We start from the raw sequence: 14541 nt of genomic DNA, 5'->3' as shown, positions 1-14541 counted from the left end.
CTGCCACATTTGGAGACAGCGGGCAGCGGCCAGCTCTGCGGGTTTGGGGGTGCTTCTCTTCTGCCCCATCTCCATGGAGTTTGGTACTTAAAAGCCCAGTGTGTCAACCGCTCAGACTTGAAGGTGGTTAGGTAAAGAGTTAAGAAGCGAGGCGGCTTACACCCATAACTTTATCCTCCCCCTCACCTGTATTTTTCTCCCCTCACACCCCTCCCTCTTCAAACGGCCTTTCAAAGACGACTTAGGGGTTCCACGAATGTCGCTGCATGGTTTTGCTTCTCCTTGGGTGCCATTTGGAGGAGCCTAGAAACTTCCTGCCTTTCTGGTTGATCCTCCGCAGGGCTTTCTCTGATACCGCCATGGTGGCAACGTGGGCCAAGTGGTACAGGGACCAGCCTAGCGGGTGGGAGGCCTCGCCTGTGGGCTGAGGAGGCACAACCCTGATCCCCGGCGTGCACAGTAGAAGCAGGGCCTGTGCGTAAGCCACGGGAAGGAGGGGGCGCCGCGGGCGCGTGGGGCACGTGTTCACCCCAGCACTGGAAAGACACTTGTGGTGGGCGCCGGAGTTAAGTCTCCTGATGTTCATGCGGAGGGGAGAGGATTTGTAGCCATCTTTGCTTTGGGTAGAGATTTCATATCCGCAGTCACACGAGGTAACCGACACCCCCCGTAACTTGAGCTAAAGGTAAAGGTGATCCTGAAACCGCTTGCCCCTGGGAACGTCGGTCCGGACGGGCGTCATCTGCGACGTGCGATAGGAGCCCTCTGGCCATGTGGAAAAATCTAGGCTAAGTGCAGACCACAACCCTGGCAGGGTCAAGTCCGATTTCAAGCCCAACCCGATGGGATTCAGAAAAGCCCGCCCAGCGTCCCCAGGCCCAGCAGTCCACGCCACACCGTCGGCGACGGATTTCGTTTCTATTCCCCGCACGCGCCCCAGCAACGCAGAAGGAGATCCAGTTTCGCCAGAACGTTCCCGTTGGCTTGCTGGTTTGAAAGTTGAAGCCCCGGGGTAGTAAATTTGGCTACAAAATCTCAAATCTCGTTAATCCTAGACAAAATAACAACATAATAGGCCACAAATTAACTAGCTTGGGGCGGTTTCTGTGATGGTCACCTGGCGGTGCGCAAGGAGTTATAGAACATTGAGGGGGGGATCTTTTCTATCTCTAATTATCTGTATGTGTAAAGAACTCAAGAAGACGTCAGAACAGGGTCTCCTGTCAACTGCTACCTATTGCTGTCTCCCTAAAGCCGCTGCATCGACAGCTTCGGATGAGGGTGGGGTAAGAGGCACTTACTGTGAGGCCGAGCTCCCGCACGAATTAGCCTCACAACAGGACCTAGGTCTCCCAGGGAGACGAAACTAGGCCAGCGAAATCGCGGCCAGGGAGCCCCTGGCCCCCACTCGGGAGACAACCCGCCCGGCGCGAAGGGTGCGTCTCCTGAGCCCCACGCCGGGAGCTGGAAGGCAGGCAGACACGCGAGGCTTGGGAAGGGTGGGATCTTAAAAAAAAAATCTTAAAAAAGGGAAATAAATTTGAACAAAACTAAACTACAAGCCCGCAGTTCCCCGCCGAAAGCGAGGTGGGGGAGGAGGGGGCGGGAACGGTCGAGGCACTGAGAGTGGGGGATGAGAAACGAACTCCGTCCCCTTCACAGTCAGTGCCTTCGGGGGCTCCACCACCGCGCGCTCCCACCCTCAAGGTTTGGACTCCTAGGGGAGGGAGAGGACGGGAGGGAGAGGAGGATAGGTGGAGGGGGAAGAGGGACTCCTTTTCTCCTCCTGCCAGCGCCAGCTGGGGCAAACTTGAGCTGGCAAAGCGCGAGAAAACTTTTCTTTGGAAAGTTTAGGTAGCGCAGTTAGTGGCTGAGGCTCAGGGCAAGCTAACAGTGCTGGGGCGGGTGTGGAGGGAGTGAGCTGGGTGCAATTGGGAGAGGGGAGAAGGGAGAGGGGAGAAGGGAAGGAGTGGCCAGCTCCCTAGGCGGTTGAAGATCCAAGTCTCTTCGGTCAGGTCCGCCCAAGGTCCCAGAGGCATTGGGGGGTCGGGTGACTATGCGGAGTGTAAAAGACATTTCCTTAGAAAACAGACAAGGAGTTCCGCGGTTTTTTTCCGTGCAGAAATCACTACCCGGCGACGGCTCAGGGCGGTAGAGGGAATGTCTTATCTGCCAAGGCGGGATTAGATCCTCTCGCCGAGGGTCCCAGTATCCCACCGCCTAGCAAGGGCCGCGCGCGCGCCAGGGAGCTTTGGAGCTACGCGCGTAGTTTCGCGTCGCACGCGTTGCCTGGTCTCCGCGCACCACGTGCGCCCGCGGTCCTTGGCGGGGACGTCGGTGCTAGCGATCCGACAGAGCAGCCAGGACTAGGTTTTTGCGATGCCCTAACCTGGGCATTTATGCTGGGGGCGGAACGAAGTCGCCCAACCCAAGTTCTCCCTGCACCCTGGGAAGGAAATGTGGTGCGCCCTCTGGGGCGGGAGGCCGCCGCGGCCCATTCTACACACCTACTGGCATTCCGCTTTTCCTTACTGTGCGCCAGGGGAAGGCATAATTCAATTATACCATCCAACTGCAGCGCACCCTTTTCCCTTTTTGCTTTGAGGGGAATTTTCCAATTCCCAAATAAATACCTATGGCTCTAAAGCCGAGTTGGGTTCTGTAGTAACTACCGGGGGTGAAAAAAAAAAGACCCCAAACTGGCTGTGAGTTTACAGCCTGAAGCAGCTTATTTAGGCTCGCTGAGCACCGTTCCAAACGGCAGGGCTCATGCTATTTCGGGAGAAGTTGGAGGGTGGAGAGAAAACAAGGTTATTTAAAGTGACTCCCAGAACGCAGCTTTCTTTCGTTGACTCTTAAGGTGTCAGTGCCTCGGATCCAGTTTAGCACGGCACAGGCGGCCCAGCCTTTGATATTTAAGCCAGGCCAGCCCCCGGGTGAAACTACCTGTTGGGGGATTCTGCCGCCTAGAGCCCTTCTTCTTCTGCGCAATACTGGCAGCAGTGGGATGGCTCTGGGGGTGCCACGCGAAGAGAGAGGGCGGAAGAGCCGGGAGCAGCGGACAGTCAGCTGCATGTGGCAGTGCCTAGCGAGCTGCTCCCGCGCCTCTGCTCGCCCTTTGAAAACTGGGAACAGCCCCCTGTGCTCTGTGCTGGGCCCCTGGCTGCAGAGATGGGCCCAAACTCGGCACGATTCTCTAAGTTCGGAAACCACGAAGCTTGCGCCTTCATGCGTGTCTAACATTAAAAACAAAAAGCCTCCTGGCGGCTTCCTGGGCTCCCGCCCCCACCTTGCGCTCCAACACCCGGCACTTTTCCCTGTACCGAAATTCATTTTACTACTTCTTGAAATTCGGAAAACTCCACCGACGCTTGGACTCGCTGCAACCCAGGGGCTGCCTAAAGCTCTCGCACGAGTTGCTTGAGGGAAATCACTCTGCTCTTGCGAGCAAACAGATCTGTGTATTTTAAAACAATCTAACTGAATGGGGGAGCGAAGCTAGCGAGGACAATTTGAGCAGTCTTTATAGCCTGTTGGGAGAATTTTTGGAAGCTAGGCGGGTGGGGGTTTGGTCTCGCATGCGAACCTGTGGGAAGGACAGTTCAGGCTGGGCCCTGGGTCTGGAAGTCTCATTTGAGGAGCACACAGTCCCGAGACTGGCACGTATTTAACAACCTTCTTTAGGGGAAACTCTGCAACGGAGCCCGCCCGACATTAAATTTAGGGGGTGTGGAAGCGTAGACTGGGTTCAACCGGGAAATTTTCCCCGAGATGCCAAAGGCACTCCGCGTTGTGTTTCCCATGCGGGTTTCTGCTTTTTGATAGCGAACCCCACTCCGTTTTGGGAGCAGCGAAATTTTGGAGAGCTCCAAAGCGGGGCTCGTTTGGGGTCCAAAGGGAAGAAAAGACTTGATCTGTGGCTGGGGAACAGCGGCACTTTATTTCCTGGGGCATGCGCTTACATTCGCTACGGCCACAAAGCACCCAGCTGAAAACGAAATGTGGGCAAATATTAGGTAACTACGGAGAACGAGGGAAGTTAGCCTCATCTTGTTTAGCATACTCGCTTTAACAGCGAGGACTGACGGGCTATGCGGAAAAAAGAATTTATTAGTGAGAATTTCTTGCATAGGGATGAGAGTTGAGACTTCGAGCTAAAAGGCGGCTCAGAACGCTTCCCGCGCGGCAGTCCCCCGCCTCCCTTAAAAAATATCATCCTGTCAATATTAGCCCTTAAGTCACACCCCCATTACCGGTCCTCAGTGGCATTTCCCTTCCCTGTGTGCACCTTTCCTATACCCACTCATCTGGGCTTTGGATTGCCCGTGATCTCTCCCCGCCTGGAAAAACTCGTGCAAACTTGCCCTTCACCAGGCGCGCACGCACGGGTGGGCTTTCCCCAGGCGGGTCGTTTGGCGGCCCCGGGGACCCTCCTGGGCCTGGGAAACCCGGATTATTTTCCAGCGCTCAGCCTCGGTGCTTCTGTATTATTTCGGTTCAGTCCCTGGGGCCCCGACCCAAGGATAATAAACAATGCCGCTTATTAGAGATACAAACGGGCACAGAAAAGAACCACACGGAAAAGCAAGCATAGAGGCATTTTAACAAGTGGCTAGACATTCAGGGCTGCCTGCGAAAGTGACGCATAATGTAAAACGAAGGGCATTTCTCTAAGAAAAAAACAGACTTTCACAGAATGCAGATTTTGTTAAAATATGATGGTTGGAACTGCGTTTAGTTTGGTTTTGCCTTTGGAGATCAGTCGGAGTTGTTGCTACCTGCCCTTGCCTCGCTGCAAATTGCCACCCCCGCTACCCCCAATTCCTATAAGGCGAAAGACCTGGGTGGGGTGGGGGGGAAGTTGGGGGGTCTTCTAGGTGTTGGCATGCTCTGATACCGTTATTCCAGATCTCTCAAGAATTGAAAACACGACCTCCTCTGTAGGGAGGGACAACAGGGGCTTTAGGGGGAGATGTATAATATCAGGCGCTGCCAGATGATTCAGAGATACAAAAAAATTCCTCTTTCTTTTTAAAATATAAATGCAGATACCTTATGGGCGTGATCGTGAGAGTGGGGGCTAGGGATTCCTCCCTGGGTGCGGGTGTAACCAATTTCTGGTCTGCCGATGGCCTTGGGAGAGGGCCTCCCATCTGCTTCCAACACCCCCTTTACAATGTCAGAAAATCTTCCTGCCTGCAAATATTGGCACAAAGCTGTTACGACAGGCGGTGATGCTTTAAATAGGAAGGAGACCGCGGGGCAAAAGAAAGTCGCAACCTTTCTACCCACTGGACTACCTGCCTCCTATCCCCCAAAGGCCAAGCTTTGGCAAAGGAGACTCGGAGGAAAATCTTCCGTTCTGAGTAGGGTAGGAAATGAATCAGCTGTGTGTTCCAGGAACAAATCTTTAGTTGGTTTTCAGGAGTTGGAGTGCATAAAAAACAGGTATCCCCAGACCAGCTGCTAAGCAGGGAGAGGATCATGTCTGGGCATCTGCACCTCCTATGGTCCAGTCTCCCCACTTTTTTTGGTTGTTGTTAAGATAAAGTTTATGCAGGAAGAAACTTCAGAGGTGCTTTAGCCCAATTCTTGTGGGCAGTGGGTTCCTTCTGACTTTGCCGAAAGTAATTTGTCCAAAGGGCAGCTCTGCTCCTGGATCTGCCTAGGGAGGCCTGGTCTCAACAGCGCCAGCCCTGTGCCCCATACAGAACTCTCATCCTAGGGAGCTGGGCTAGGGCTGGCTGTGTCTGGGCCAGGGATGCCTGGACCTTGAATCACACCCCTTCTGCCTACCAAGGGCATCTCCCCTGTCAGGAAATGATCATGGTGCCAACTGCACTCAAGAAACAGCTCAAACCTTCTTTTCTCACCTCCCGCCCTAAGCTGGTGGCTGTATACTGTTCACACATTATTTGTTTCCTGATTTAATTTCTGTACTTGCTTTAAAACTTATTCAGCTATCTCCAGCCCTTTCTGTCTATCCTAGATGACAACTTCTCCTAGAAAGAGTTTCTGTCTGATGAACTCAAACTTAAGAAGCCTCCCTTGCAAAGACTGTGACTGAATTTTGGAAGGTATCTCAGGCATTTTGGGTGGTGAGCATGTTGTCCTGTCCTCACCATTTTTCAAATCAATTGGCTTGTGTCTCATTGCTTTACAGAACAAGAAACTGAGGCACAGATTCCTTCCTATGCAGGCCTTTGAAAAGCAGCTACTATGTTTACATAGATTCCAAGGGACTTGACTTACTAAAAGGCATACATGGATCTGAGAGCAGAGTGTGCAGCAGACCCTGGGTCTCTTGATTTGAGGTCCCATTTGCCCACAGTTCTGACGGAAGTATATAGCTAACAATAAACTACTGTTTAGTGAGCATCAACTGTGCGCCAGACCAACCACGTACCATGCCAGATATGTTACATAAGTCATCTTTGCAGCAACGCTAAAGAGCATCATTAACCCCAATAAAATTTAAAAAATAAAATCATAAAAGGAATACATGCGTATATCCAGATACTTCAAATAATACAGAACAGCATAAAATGAAAGTAAAAGTCTCCTACCCTGCTCCATCTCCTGGAATTACACTGATTTTTTCATTTTTTTGCTGATGTATTTGTATATATAATAGATGTTATCATTACTTTATGAGTATGGAGTTGGGAGGCTCACCACCAAGATAATAAACCATGGCTACCTGTCTCCAGGCTCAGCACTTCCCAGTACTCTACATTAGCTAAGATGAATGTGGAAACAAAGAAGCGAGTGAAGCCACAGGTAAAAAGAAGAGTCAGGTCAGAATTGACATCACCCCTTCTTTTGCACTGTTCCTCCTGCCCCTGCCTGGCTCCTGAGACCACAGGCTCCCTCAGTGTATGTAATCTGATGATCTTCTGTGGTGGCTGCATTTCTTCCAGGCCTTGGTGCAATTGGACAAGCAAGTGTTTCCATGCTCTGTCACCCGGGCCCTCAGTGCTGTTTCTACGCTGTACTAGGTCTGGTCCTGAGGCAAGCCTCTAAGCTTTAGATTTCACTGCTTATCTCTCAGGGTTGTTGAGAGGCTCCAATAACAGACAGGGAAAGGACTGTGTAAACTTGGAATCTCTCTATGTAAACACATAGCTGCTTTTCAAAGGCCTGCATAGGAAGGACCCTGTAGCCTTTCCCTCCGGAACAGAGGAGTTTCAGGAGCCTTTGCGAAAGAGTACATTTTTGACATCTGAGGGTTTGCATTGTGTCCGTTTGTGTCTATAGGGGCAGGGTTAGGAGTATGTCTTAAAGTAGAAGAGGATGCTCATTTATTACTGAATCTTTGGAATCAGGAGACTTTGGCAAGGGTGAAGTGGATTTCTTTCTGCTGGAGGGCACACAGAGGCAAGCTGGTGAGGTTACAAGGAGGCAGTTATCCTGCTTGGGGTACACCATGGGTTGGTGAGAATGGCAGAGGTATGGTGAAGGTGCTGAAGCCTGTCCCTTTAGGTAGGTAGCTACTACCAAAGGCTGTCCTTAGACTGTAGGGGTAGACAGAGGGTGGTGAGGGATAGGTCCAGGCCGCGTGAGCTTCCCAGACATGTTATTTAATTTATTTGTGATTGTTTTTGTGCGTGGAAAGGGGAGGGATATTAGAGGATAGATGTGACAGTTCTTCCGGGAAGCTGGTCCTGTTCTATAGGGTTCTTCATTCAGGAAGAATAGCCAAAAACATCCTGAGTTCAGAGACCTACAAGTAAGAACAAATGGTGGGCCACTGCTAGGGTCTCCTTGGCAGAGCAGGGGAGCTCCTGGAGAGGGGTCTCTGAACTGCTGCATCCCTGCACCCTGAGAATCTGAGCATGAGGAGGAAGCAGAAAATGGCTTTAAGGCGAATGAAGGGGGCTGGGAAGTGGGCTGGTTCCAATGAGAGAAACTGAAAGGAGGGAAGTCAGATTTTTCTTGATGGCCCAGTCAGGCTTCATTCTTCAATGCCTGTCAGGACAAAGGCTGCTGCGCCCCCTGGTGTCCGACTGGCCGCCGATGCCTGCGAGCTGACGTGGAGACCCGTAGGCGGCGAGACCCGGGGACCAGCTGGAGGAGTCCACGGGTCAGATGCCTTTTCTTCCATTTGCTAAGGGAGTTGAAGTTGAAATAGCCGTTGTTTTGTCAGTTCTAGAGTCCAAATAGAGACTCTAGTGGAGAGCGAGAGGGGTTTTGTCTTTTTTTTTTTTTTTTTTTTGTTTGCATGCAATTGAGGCTGACAGGACAATGCTTGTTTAGAAGTAGCCTGGTGCGGTGGGAAGTACGCTCATCTGAAAGAAAAGACCTGCATTTTAGGTGGAGAGCTGATCTGGGGCAAATCAATTAAAATTTTCCAACCTCCCCTTCCTTGTCTAAAAACCAAAGGGGTTACAGTAAGATGTCTGTAAGGTCTTTTCTGAACTCTAATGTTGATTGGGATTTATTAGATCACTAATACACTGCACCCTATTTTCTCAGAGCCTTGCAAATTTGACATTATTTTTTCAATCTACAGGCAGGTGCAAATGTTGTGTTTCAGCATCATGAGTTCCCTAATTGTGAGCAAAGATTTTAGTGTCTCCTTTCCTTTTAAAAATGAAAAAATAGCTCTTTTGAGCACAGAACCTCCCTCACCACCACCTTTTGTGGAGCCTCCTGCAAGAAAGCTGCAGAGTGAACAGGGCTTCAGTCTCTGCTCTGTTTCTTTTAAAAATAAAGTACTAAAGTATTGTGCTGGAAATTCTGCTACTAAGTGTTACATGTGGTAGGTGTGAATATATGCTTCAATAGTTCCAGGCACAAGACCAAAATCTTCCCCAGAATTAGCAGAGTTTTCAGCTATAATCTGGCTAACATTTTTCTACAAATAGGTACAAAGACCAATTTGAGAGTACGTTCTCTCTAAGGGGCTACATGGTTGGGTTTCCATTGAAATTTAGGGCCATCCTTTGTACAGTCAGGTGATTTTTCAAGTGGGATCAGCCCTGGAGAATAATTATGTAGTCGCTGAGGGTTTTTCTCTCCTAAAACCTCCAAGTCTAGTTTCTGAGGTGAGCAGTCAGTTATACCTCATGGCAATTTCTTCCTTCAGCATTGTATTTAAATGGTTATCTCTATGTAATGGGTACTCTGTGTGTGTGTGTGTGTGTGTGTGTGTGTGTGTGTGTGTGTTTGTGTGTAGAAATGGATTGTCCCGTGAAGGATCACCTGAACAGCAACCTTAGCTTTACAGATGTGGAGGGAGTGTGTAGCCCTTGTCCTGTTGTGAACACTGTCACTATTCCCTGTGCGGCAGGGGAGGAGCAGGTCTCTCTAAATGAGAGAGGCGAACCAGAGGAAGAACAGCAGCACAAATGAGATGACCTATAGCAACTGACCCCTGCTTCAGGGATGGGGAGACGCTGTGTGTGTGTGAGCATGTGTTGGGTTGGAGTAAGCACAGTGACTTGGAACACTGCACCCCTCCCCAAAGGGAAAAGCTATGTTACAGGCTGAACTGTGCCACTCCAAAATCACCCTTGCTACCTCAGAATGTGACTGTATTTGGAGACAGGGCCTTTAAGGGGGTACTTAAGTTATTATGAAGTGGGCCCTAATCCAACACGACTGGTGGAGTCCCTGTAAGAAGTGATTAAGACACAGACATGTATAGAGGGAAGACCATATGAAGACAGAGAAGGTAGCCATCTACAAAGAAAGAGGCCTCGGAAGAAACCAACCCTGCTGACAACTTGATCTCAGACTTGAGCCCCTAGAATTGTGAGAAAATAAATTTCTGCTGTTTAAGCCACCCAATCTGCAGTATTTTGTAATGGCAAGTGCAGCAAACCAATACAAGATAATACTCTGCACCAACTCATTATGTACAGCCATTTGGAGATGCAGACCCAGGGTTACCAGATTCTCTATTTTAAGAATCTTTTGCTTTTTAAATATTGGCAGCAGGGCTGGCTTCCTGGGTGTGTGTCCTTTGCAGTCACACGGGATCCCATACTTAGAAGTGCCCCACGTTGGCTTAAATACCCTGCTTGCCTGGCCGGCTGCAGTGGCTCACGCCTGTAATCCCAATGCTCTGGGAGGCCAAGGCAGGTGGATCACAAGGTCAGGAGTTCGAGACCATCCTGCCTAACATGGTGAAACCTCATCTCTACTAAAAATACAAAAAATTTAGCCGGTCGTGGTGGCGGGTGCCTGTAGTCCCAGCTACTCCGGAGGCTGAGGCAGGAGAATGGCATGAACCCGGGAGGCGGAGCTTGCAGTGAGCCGAGATCACGCCACTGCACTGCAGCCTGGGTGACAGAGCGAGACTCTGTCTCAAACAAACAAACAAACAAAGAAAAAAAAAAAAAAGGCTGGCTTGCAATTCTTAAACTTTCAACAACGGGCCTGCATTTTTGCGTTGCACTGGTCCCTCACAAACTGTGTGGCCAGTGCTAGCTGACAACTAGTACACGTTTTAAATAATGTGCATATTAAGATTATGGGGTCCCAAACAAAATATGCCTGAGGCTGGGGCAGCGTGAGACACTAGTACGCACTTTTTGTCACTAACTGGATTAAAACTTCCCATTCTCTGGTAGTCACTAGGAGGGAACTTATGGATCCCACAGGTTTTCTTGAAGGGGGAGAAAGAAAGGCACAGATACTCCCCAGGATGTTATTTCCCAAGATTCCACATGAGCTAGTGTGGCTCGGACCAAGATTTTCTTTTCCCAGGGATGGATACTGAGGATTTCACAATAAGAATATCTTGAGAAAAGGCCCCACATGAGGAACTAGTGTTTGGGGTTGAGGGCTAAGTTTAGCCCTGCATGTGGCTGATGCTGGTGGGCTTTGGGAAGCTGGAGCTGAATATGCTACCCAGGATGGTCAGCAAGGCCCGAGGGGCAGTGCAGTCCCATGTAAAAACAGCACCGAGACACAGCAAGAAACAACAGTGTGAGCAGGACTGATTTCGTCTCTGGTTTTTGCCTGGGGTTGACAAGAAGGACTCCTCTTTTGCACTCTGCCAGTTTCAGGATTATTAAGGGGTCCTCAGCTGGGGTGAGTTAGGAGGGCTGAGCTGGAGAGTAAAACTGGATGGTCTGAGGGTCTGGGCAATCCTGAGCACTTAATTATGAATAATGATATACTTCAGTTTTATAGTGCATGCCATACCAGTGGATTCTAATTTGGAAGGGAAACTTATGCTCTTGCTGAAAGGAATGTCAGTCACCGGTGAGTGGCCATGGGGCTGTTATGGGGAGATCTTGTTTTTAAGGATATACACTGATTTATAGAAGCTCACTGAAAATATTATAGCGGAATGTTTGGTCAGGAGGTCTGCTTTTCTAGTTCTATTTCTGCTCAGTACTGGCTAACTGAAGAGTGTGAATTTTAAAAGAAGTAATTTCTTATGCACACTGTGCAAACTCCGTCAGGGGAATGAGTGAAAGACTGTTTGAAATGCTCTGAATTTCTTGGAAAAGAGTTGCTGTATAAATTAATATAGGGCCTTCTTTTTCATTGCAGGTCTGCAGGACACACCAAAGAAGTCCTCCAAGTCACACAAGGGAGAAAATTAACTTCATTGGCTTCTATCAGGAAAGCTATTTTTTTTTCCTCTTCTTTCCTGCAAGTTTCCCAAACCCCATGACTCTGATTTCCAGGTCAGAGACTAAGGTTTTATTTTTCTTACTCTGTATACTTTATATGTGGAGAGTCCCTGAAGGAATATTGTGATGGGCTGATTACTGTGAGCCAGTTGTGGGCCACACCTGGCCTCAGGTGCTGCAAAGGGAATTCAGTCACCCCTGTGCCGTGATCTGTGAGCCCCAAGTCAGATCCGACTTTTTCCTGATAGACAGCACCCTCCTCCTCCCTACCAAGAAATAGCAGGGTTGGAGGTAGTGACCCAATATTTAAGAGGTTTGAAATTCTACATGAGATATTTCTGAGTTAACTCCTAAATAGCAGTTTCCTTAATCATGTGGAAAATAAGAACACTTGCTAAAAAGACCATTGGTTTAAGAGAAATGGAAACTTATGTCCACGTAAAAACTTGTAAATGAATGTTCACAGCAGCCTTTTCATAATAGCCAAAAAGGGAAAGCAATCCAAATGTCCATCAACCGATGAACGGATAAACTTAATGTGGGATATACATGTAATGGAATGCTATTTGGTGAAGAAAGAAATGAAATATTAATACATGCGTTAACAAGGATGGACCTTAAAATATCATGCTAAGTAAGAGAAGCCTGTCACAAAAGAATATGTATTGTAGCATTCTACTTATGTGAAATTCCTAGACTAGGCAATTCTGTAGGGACAGAAACTAGACTAGTAATTGGCTAGAGCTTGGGGAGAGTTTGGGGAGCCTGGAGGATGACAGCAAAGTGGTGCAGTTTCTTTTTAGGTTGATTAAATGTTGTAAAATTAATTGTAGTGATGGTTGTGCAACTTTGTGATTTTGTTAAAAACCATTGCATTTTGCCCTTTAAATGGATGAATTGCACAATGTGTGAATTAGATATAAGTTTATTTACATAATTAATATCTATTTATTGATATATAATTAATATATCAATAAATATATACTATATAAAATAAATTTATATTTATATAAAATGTGAATTATATATAAATACATAAATAAAACTACTAAAAACTAAAAAATATATACTTTTAAAAAAGGCTGTTCGTTTCTTTCACATTTTCTGAGCACAATCACTTTGGGATAAATGTGTCCAGGCTTAAAAAGCACAGATTTTATGGGCTAACTAAAATGAAAATGTGAAAAATTGTGTTTTTTCCAAAGGAGAAGAGAGTCTGATTTGCAGGTACACACATACCCACAGTAGTCATACTTGTAATTCTTGTAAACTTTGCTGAAAGTTTTTCCCTAACCTGAAATCATTAAAATATGTTTAAACAATGACACTGAGGACTGAGGTGGATTTGTTGTTTTTGTCTTCCCAATGTTACTTTCCTCTTCTTTAGGTAGTAGCACCCCAGTTTTCTCTAAAAGAAACCACACACCCTATTTCCAGTTCATGTGGTTTGGCTATTGCTGACCTTACACCCTAGGCTCTATGACTCAGGCCCCATCAGTCAGCATATTTTATCCAGTGGTCTGTTGCAGCCAACTCATACCAAGTCGTCCAAATCAACTGGTAAATGTTCAGAAATTTCATGTGCCAGTTGTTAAACACTCACCATTAAAATTTAAAGTTCATAACCTTATAATTAAATTATGTTAAAAATGAAGGTAATGATACATCAACCTTATCATCACTTCCTAATCATTTGACTGCATTTTACTATTATTTATGCTCTTGAGGTTACTTACATCTATTGGATCTGGTAGTAGAAATACTGGATAATGGTGTGCTGCTGTACATCTCCTCCCAATTCCATGTTCATTGACTTCCCTTTGATAGCTTGAAATTGGCCATGGTAGCAGTGTTTACACTACAGAACTGGGCAAATGCTACAAGATCAGGGTGTACCCTTTCTTGCCAAGGAGATTGTTAAACTGGCAGCTGTGGTGGGTTGAATGGTGGCCCCTAAAAAGATGTGTCCAAATCCTAACCTGTGGAACTTGTGAATGTGACCTTATTTGAAAAAAGGCCTTTGCAGGTGTGACTAGCTTAAGAATCTTGAGATGAAATCCTCCTGGATTATCCGTGTGGGCTCTAAATACAATCATGTGTACCCTTATAGGATAAAGGCAGAAGCAATTTGACACAGACACACCAAAGAGACATAAAGATAAGATGAGGAAGCAATGGCCACACAGGCCGAGATTGCAGTGATGTGGCCAAAAACCAAGGAATACCTGGAGGCACCAGAAGCTGGATGAGAAAGAAACAAAATCTCCCCCAGAGCTTCCAGAGGTAGCATGACCCTGCTGACACCTTGACTTTGGATTAGTGGCCTCCATAAATATGAGATAATAAATTTCTTTTGGTTTAAGCCACCAGTTTTTGGTAATTTGTTATGGGAGCCATAAGAAACTATTAATAATACACCAGCTCACCACTGCAGCACTAGTGTATGGTTGAGGGATGGACATGTGATACAAGCTAGGGCAATGGGAACTCAGCTTCTATCGTAAAACAAACACTCTCCTTCTCCCTGGGGTTGCTGGGTGGTTCCATCTTTGCTACTAGATATACCTATGAATGAAAGCAGCACAGAAAGTAGTAAAATTAGATTTAAAGAAAGACATTTAAAGCAGCACAGAAAGTAGTAAAGTGAGATTTAAAGAAAGACATTGTTTAAGAAACTGGATCTATTCTACCACTAGATTTTTAAATATTACATATTATATGGGAAAATTATTTTTTTCTTTTTAAGCCAAATTCCTAACCAATATAGACATGTTAATTTTTGGAGAACTTTTGAAAGTGTTCATCTGCACAGAGAGCATTTTAAATACATACAGTTGTTATCACTTGGTCAGTTACTATTTAAATGAGGCATAACTAAAAAAGACAATCAGGAAAATATATACCAAACAGTGAACAATTTAAGACCTACCTGAATTCAATCATGTTCATT

General features: G+C 47.1%; 1 long non-coding RNA gene across 1 annotated transcript in view; it reads left to right on the top strand.

The window, feature by feature from the left end:
- LOC129043816 (uncharacterized) overlaps positions 1-13930 on the top strand; it is a 42746-nt gene extending 28816 nt beyond the window's left edge. The window contains exons 2-3 of the long non-coding RNA XR_008504536.2: positions 11509-11645; positions 13702-13930. This is a non-coding gene — a long non-coding RNA (uncharacterized LOC129043816). The remainder of the gene's footprint in view (positions 1-11508; positions 11646-13701) is intronic.
- The last annotated feature ends 611 nt before the right edge of the window (positions 13931-14541 follow it).

This window comes from Pongo pygmaeus, chromosome 13 (assembly GCF_028885625.2).
Source record: "Pongo pygmaeus isolate AG05252 chromosome 13, NHGRI_mPonPyg2-v2.0_pri, whole genome shotgun sequence".
Classification (NCBI taxonomy): domain Eukaryota; kingdom Metazoa; phylum Chordata; class Mammalia; order Primates; family Hominidae; genus Pongo; species Pongo pygmaeus.
The sequence above is the reverse complement of the archived record's forward strand: the minus strand, read 5'-3'. Positions and strand labels throughout refer to the sequence as shown.